The sequence below is a fragment of the Diceros bicornis genome, chromosome 2, assembly GCF_020826845.1.
Source record: "Diceros bicornis minor isolate mBicDic1 chromosome 2, mDicBic1.mat.cur, whole genome shotgun sequence".
Lineage (NCBI taxonomy): Eukaryota > Metazoa > Chordata > Mammalia > Perissodactyla > Rhinocerotidae > Diceros > Diceros bicornis.
This window is the reverse complement of record NC_080741.1, coordinates 212,484-220,700: the sequence shown is the minus strand read 5'-3', so window position 1 is coordinate 220,700 and position 8,217 is coordinate 212,484.

Sequence of the window (8,217 nt, the reverse complement as noted above, 5' to 3'; positions counted from 1 at the left end):
TTTAAGATTAAGAAAAAAAGCTAGTGTTACTTTGCTAAGCCTGGGGCCCTGAGCATGACATTTGCCTTCAGAAGGGGATATGGAAAGCACATCAAAGATGCAACCTCCTCTCCATTAAACAGAATTAATTTTTGTCTCCTCAGCTCTTTCATTGCCCTTTCTTTGCTCAGCAAATTATGAATCTCTAAAGGAGAAAGATATGTCAAGAAATTTTTATTCTTTCCACAGTGAACATTTTGCAGAAAAGATAATCAGTCAATTTGTTGAATTGAAGTAAGAGTCAAAGACTAAAAGAGATTCACCAACATAGTAAGGACAAATTGATACTTTCCTGTCATGTAGCTTGTAATCTTCATATCATTAATTTAAGGATTAAATATTTTTACAGTATTGTCCTTTTTGTAGTCCGTTGCTCTGCCATTCCATTCTATCATGTCATAAGCCTAATTCAGAAAACTGGATGGTGAAATTCGGTAATGTTGCCTCTGGGGGTCATCACTAAGTGCTCAGCGCATATTAAATTTACATGCGCAGTTTATTTTCACTTCAGGACATTAATCTGGAAATTGAGTCTATGTAAGGAATTTCTGGCAGATCATTGCAAATTCTATACAGATAAAAGCTGAAATATATTAACATATATCCCTTGTTTTAGCCTTTATGGTCAGACAATCGTTATTTTGTTGAGCTCTTCTGTGGGCCAAGAGCAGAGCTTTGCTTTGTCTCTTCCCATCAGAGAAGCTGTGCAACAGTGTTGACGTCTGGAGCAGAAGCGGGAGGGGAGGGAGCCTCCCGGGACTCAGACATGGAAATGGTCTCCGTGAGCTTTAGGAGTCAGTCTTCAGGGATGGGTGAGTCTTAGTGCTAAGGCTCCACCACACGACCTCGCTCTTTTCTCTTCCTCCATCTACATTTTCCTCCTTTCTTTCCTTCCCCCTATGAGATTGGCTTCCTTACCCTCTTCTCTGTCACTAAGATGACCATACGATTTAAGATCAAAACCAGGAGATTTTTCAGTGTAAAAATATGCTAGTGATAATTTTGCTGGGATCACTAACATAAACTTCTATTGCGGTAGAAACACAGGAAATTCAGTAACTCTGTTATCTGCCTCATCGTTTATGCCTATCACGATTTCGGCTTCCTTGTAACTTCAGCTTACTCCTGCAGCAAAAGCCTCTGGGATCTGTTCAGCCTCCACTCATTGCTTCTAGGCCAAAAACAAGGTCAGTCTCAGTGTAACCTGAGTGGAGATACACAAACCTGTGAAAGGAAGAGATATCTTGTTCATGGAGAAAATTAGAGGGCCAGGCTTTAACGTATCAGCAGGGACTGGGAAAACCGTTGTGGGAGTGAATCTTATAGATGTTGGACCAGGGAAGCAGAATATATGGCTAATGGGTATTCTTGGAAGGACACCTAGAGCCAATTCTGCTACACGAGTGGGATGCTTCCTTATAGTGACACAATGGTAGCTACAGTAAATGAGGTGGAGATGCTAGAACTGCCTTGGCAGAATACTAAGGAATGAATCAAAAGAAAGATTGGCATGTTAGAATGGAGTCACTAAGAAAACCAGAGAATCCACTATCTGAATATGTTTTCCAGGAGGGCCCACAGGATACTACCTTCACTAAAACAATAGGAATGTGGTATTGGAGGAAGAATAGATGTTCAACATCACTAGCCATTAGGGAAATGCAAATTAAAACCATGAGAGTTCCGAGAGGCCGGCCCAGTGGCATAGTGGTTAAGTTTGTGTGCTCCGCTTTGGTGGCCCAGGGTTTGCAGGTTCAGATCCCAGGCGCAGACCTATGCACAGCATATCAAGGCATGCTGTGGCGGCGTCCCACATATAAAGTAGAGGAAGATGGGCACGAATGTTAGCCCAGGGCCAATCTTCCTTAGCAAAAAGAGGAGGATTGGCAACAGATGTTTGCCCAGGGCTAATCTTACTAAAAAAAAAACTAAAACAAAAACCCACAAAAGTTTTGGTTCAAGATGGTGACATAGGAAGATCCTGAATTCACCTCCTCCCATGGACACATTGGATCTACAGCTACATATGGAACAATTTCCTCTGAAAAAAAACCTAGCTGAGCGACTCCTACTCATCAGGCAAATGAAAAAAACCCACATCAAAGCAGGTAGGAGAGGCTGACACAATCTCACCATAAACCCCACCCCTGCACAGCAACCCACAATTGGGAGGGAACTCAACACCTGGAGCTTCTGCCTGAGGAGTGAAAGATTTGAACCCCACATCAGGCACACCAACTTTTAAGACCCACACCTGAGAGAAGAGCCCCCAAAACATCTAGCTTTGAAAGCCAACAGGGCTCGCATCCATGAGACCCACGAGGCTATAGCGAATTGAGAAACAGTTCCTAAAGGGGCTTTGAGTCTCATGGCATCAAATTGACCTCCAGAGGGACTGGAGACTGAGTTCAGCTAAGTGTACAGTCAACCATGCAGTCCCAATAGAAACGCTGGACACCAAGGCTCTGATTAGCTTTCCTGTTGACAATACTCCATGCCCATCATACACATCATTGCTGGGAGGGGCTAATGCCGTCCATGACTCCACTGGGATGGGACAACTGGAATCTCTACTTTTAGAACTCGCCTGGACTCTGCCTCATACATGTCTTCCCTTGGCAGATTTTAATCTGTATCCTTTCCCCATAATAAATCATAACCACAAATATAACAGCTTTCAGTAAGTTCTGTGAGTTCTCATGAATTATTGCACCTGAAGGTGGTCTTGAGAACCCTCAAACTCTGCAATTGGTGTCCGAAGGACAGTCTTGTGGATTGCTCCATTTAACTCTGCGAGGGTGTATATTACCCTATCTACTTATATATGTTTAAATATTTCCAAAATAAAATATTAAAAATAATTTTCTTAAATGTCCCTTATCTTACAGAGGTCAATTCAAATACATAATATTGTAGATCAGTGGTTTTCTTACTGATATGAATGAGATTGTTGTATCCAACTCATTTGGGAAGTTTACTTTTGTTCTTCAAAATTACACGTGCCCAAGTAATGTGTGTGTGTGTGCACATGTGTATGCACATACATGTGTGAAGGGCATCTAATACAAAGAACGACTGGGAAACTGTTCCAGATTAAAGTAAGTTATTACTCTTACACCCTAGTGTGTTTTCTTGAGTAAAAAAAAGAAGTTAAATAGCTAGTCCTTCAGGAATTAGAAATAACAGATATGTGCTTAAGAATGAATGTGCCATCAGTCTAGAAATATCTTTGAGATCTGCTGCCCTAGAATCTCTTGGTCCCATACCCTTGTGCTGTTATCTATAGGGCCAAGTAACCATGGCTAACTCCTGCCACCACTCCTAAGACTGCTAAGAATCTCTTGAGATTCCAAGAACTTCTGGGAAAGTCAGAAAACTGACTAGTCCCACTTTAAAATTCTACTATCTAAACTCTAAACTTGGCCTTGATTAATTTCCAATTGATTCCTCACCACTTGTCCCTATCTCAAACATTTTCTGTCCTTTCAGTTGAATCTTCTCACTCTTCTGTTTCTTTTTGACCCTTTATTTACTTCTATCAAAATACCTGGAAAAAATTAATTTCAACTTCTCTCCCCTCTCCATCAACAAATTCTTAATTTTCTCTCATGTTCTTCAGTTTCAGAGGATGATATGTCTCTTCTGGCTAAAACTCTTCTCTCTGCCAAATAATTATCTTCAATAAAAGGTCACTTTTAAGAGGAAAAGGATTTGAAGTATAGGAGACGGCATGAACCAAGGAAACTGGAATGTTGGTTCAATAATGAGGAGCACCAATTTTTCCATGAGAAATTGCATCATCATTTGAGGGTTAAGAGAAATGGTGCAAAGGGTTCAGGATAGAATAATGATGAGCTGTGAGGTGGAGTAGGTGAGTTGGTGCTGGGACCACAGTTTTGGCAGTTAAGTGATCTGAGTGTGGACCCTGGAGCTAGATTACCTTGGTTGGAATCCGACTCTGCTACTTCCTAGGAGTCTGACCTTGGACAAATCCCTTACTTTCTCCATGTCTCTATTTGCTCGTGTGTAAAACAGGAATCACAACGATCACCTATATTTTAAGATTATGGGTCCTCATGAAGACTAAATGAGCTAATTTACGTGAAGAGTTCAGAACAGTACACAGAATGAAGAAAGCACTACATAAATGTTGGCTGTTATCATTATTACTATTCTAGGAACCCACTATGATCTCAGCACTGTCTATCATGGTCTCAGTAACTGTCCAAGGCAGAGCCTTTCTTTGTTTTCTTCTACAGAAACTGCCTGTGGTCCTGCGGACAAAGGAGGGAATAAAAGCCCACTGCTCATTTTAGAAGAATGCCCATAGGGCAGGGATGGATTTGATTATTGCTCACTGATAATAAGCACACTGGTTTCCCAACACTCCAATTCTCACCTGTGTGTGATCGAAGAGAGCCAGGCCTGTAACAGCTTATTAGACTGACAAAAGCCTACATATCCTGGGGTTTGTACTGCAGGTGAGGAACCCCAAAATATGAACCTGTGTGGCTACGTAGGACAGATGTACAGAACTCCTCTGCTCTTCCAGAGTAATCTTATCTCCTTAATGTGAACAAATTCTCCTTGGGAAGGATCCTGGGTTCTTACCCTTTGGGATATGTCTTTAGAGGGGAAGACAAGACTTGTGTCTCCAGATTTACAACCCAGAGATGTCTCCATGGTCCCAGGTCTCACCCTCTCTTGAAATGTGCCTACTGGAGAAGTAACTACCTCTGTCACAGACTGAACCGTGTCCCACCAAAATTCATATGTTGAAGCCCTAACCTCCAATATGACTGTATCTGGAGAAAGAGCCTTTACGGAGGTAATTAAGGCTAAGTGAGTTTATAAGGGTAGGCTCTAATCCAATAGGACTGGTGTCCTTATAAGAGGAAGAGACACCAGGGATGTGTGTCCACAGAGGAAAGGTCATGTGCAGACACAGCAAGAAGGTGGCAGTTTCCAAACCTCAGGAGAAACCAAACCTGCCACCACCGTGATCTCAGACTTCCAGCCTCCAGAACTACGAAATAAATGTCTGTTGTTTAAGCGACCCAGTCTGTAATGTTTTGTTACAGCAGTCCTAGCAAACTCACACACTCTGGATGGGTTCTCACCATCTATTCAGTCAATTCAACTTCAAAGGCTTCTCTTTCAGCACAGGTCCCAAGTTACACTAAAATTTGCTCAGAAAGCTCTAACTGTGCAGAAACAAAATATTTTCTCTATAGTCCCAAACTATCCTTTAAAGAAATTCTTCAAAATTGCAACTACTGAAGAAGCCAATATCCAAATACAAATGCTTCAAAAATGAGAGATTTTGCAGTCAAGTTTCCCAGTTAAATTTTTTATAACCCCCAACTATCCCCAGATTGTCTCCTCTTGAAGAACAAGCGGTGGGCCTCTGGCCAGTCTCCTTTCACCCATGTTACTAACAGAAGATACAACACAACCAACAATTCAGGCTGGCTTCTATAAAAGGAGAAAAAAGGTTTGGTGGTAAGTGTACATCACTTGAATTACTGTATTTGCTTTTAATTATATAATGCCAATCTAGTATAATTTTAACATGAATGATTTGAAGGTAAATTTGGCTATTACTTAAAAATGAAGACAAGAATATTTCATTAATGTTTTATTTTTTAGAGGTTGATTGTAAAGCAATCATTTTGAGGATTTAAATAATCCTTTATATAAAAATCTGAAGAATTTATTTCAAATATACTCCAAATATTTAAACATTGCATAAATATCAAGCTTTAATGCACATCTTTTAATAAATTAACCAAACATTTCACATATACTAAGACAATTAAATAATGATAAACTATCAAAGGTAATGCTAGATCTTCCAAAAATGATAATAGATTTTGTGCTATGCATTTTTAATTCACAACTGTACATGGGTGCAATAATTTCATAAAGACCTCAACAACAACAGCTTTCAACACTGAGTATTTTTTTCAATTCTAGACTAATTCTTGCAAAGGCAATACCTAAGGACAACAATAGGCATAGACTCTCCAATATAACTTAACAGTGGTAATCTATCAATTTATCAAATACGCCAAACTCACTTTTTAAAATATCAAAATTGTCCCAATTTTATATTTTCCTACATTTTATAGATGAATTTGATTAAAAAAATTCAATTTCATTAACTGTAAGGCTATAAAAAGTGAACTTTTCCCAACATTTAAGGTCATTTTGATGAAAATAAGAAGAAGCTTTAATATTTACATTTTATAATAGTGACTGATTAATTGTAACTAAGGTACTAAATTTTAGAGACTTATGATAATTTCCTAAGAATTATACCAGTACCTTGTTCATTTCAGTCGTGCTATTTAACCCTTATTCTTCACACAAAATTGTTATAAAAAGTCACATCTATATTGACAATAAAAAACTACTAAAATGTAGCAACCTTCTCAATGCTTCAAGACTTCATATAAACTATGCAAATTAATATTGCTAATATTTTAATATGATCTTCTACGTTATACACTTGGCAAAAATTTTTAAAAGAACTATGATTAATCATGAAATTTTCATCCTGCTACATAAAACTATTTTCTCCTACAAAATGTCTACTGCCTCCACAATAAAAATAACAAAACTCCTTAAAAGCAATCTTTATAATCCAAGAGTCAAAAAAAAAGTTTCTGTTCACATAAGGGAGAGGGCATGGTCCTGTACATTAACCATTCTGCCCTGATACAGGCCTGCCTCTACTGAAACAGAATTCCAGGAAGGAGAGTAACCTCTCCACATCCATTCTGCCTTGCTAACAATTCAGAAATGAAGACTCCAATAGCAGTTCTGACAGGGAGGAAACGGAAAGGCTCTCAGGCCCAAACTAGATAGTGATTACATTAGAAATCTGGCACAGTCAGATCGGGCAGAGATTAAGCTGAACTGGAAAAGAACACGGTCTATAATAGGTTCTTTAAATCTTCTAAGAGAAAATCAAATATTTATGCCTTGCTATCTACCAAAGACATTGGTTAAAAAGAGTCTCAGGGGGCTGGGCTGGTGGCGTAGCAGTTAAGTGCACGGTCTCCGCTGCTGGCAGCCCGGGGTTCAGATCCTGGGCATGCACCGATACACTGCTTGTCAAGCCATGCTGTGGTGGTGTCCTTTATAAAGTAGAGGAAGATGGGCACGGATGTTAGCCCAGAGCAAGTCTTTCTCAGCAAAAAGGGGGGGATTGGCAACAGATGTTAGCTCAGGGCTGGTCCTCCTCACAAAAATAAATAAATAAATAAAGGAAAAGGGGGAAAAACAAAAAGTCTCAGTAGTTATAATACACCAAATCCCCTTCCCTTCTGTGACTAAAATGGCTATTAAGTATGTTAATCCTAGTTATAATGGAATTATTTTTTAAAGTTTATTTTGTTTCTAATGCGAAGGTAAAATATATTTTGGAAATCTGCATGGAATGTTCCCAACATGTTTGTTCTTTTTTTGAGCAGGGTCCTGTGTTTTTACTCCTTCTTTCAACTACATGAAAAAACACGATCCCCCAAAATACAAGAGCAAATCTGGTCTTCTGTTATATTAAAAGATGATCACAACCACTTAATATAAAACCACATACTTTTTTGGGTTTCTGTTAACAAAGCAAAATAGAAGTTATTCATAGAAAAAAGACAAAATGACTGAGCTATGCCTTTCGTGGGATATAATCCACGCTTGTGTCCCTCTTCTATCAGAGATGTCTCATCTGCTCCAACCCCTTCAAGGTTCAAGTGCAGTATTACAAATGCAGAGATTTTCCAGTTTGCGTCATAGATTTTTCTTTTAACATTGTTTTCAGGATGCTTTAAATAATTAGCTTCACAACTATTATTTCAAATGTATTTACAATTCACAGTACAGCCCACATTCAATCAGGCCATGGCTTTCACACTTTTTTGGATCACAGTCCATTTAAGATTTTAACAAGAAAAAACAAAAAATTACATATCCAGAGTTTTGCAAGCAATTCAGGGGTTTCAAGGCCTCACTGACATCTTTTTAGAATAAAAACTCTTATAATAAAGGGATGAAATCAAACAGTAGTTTAGATTGTAGGTTTAGATTTCAAAGGTTTAATATAAAAAAATATAGAGAAATCTATTTTAGAGGTTGAACACATTTTTTATGATTGATCAGGCAAAATTAAAATAGTTA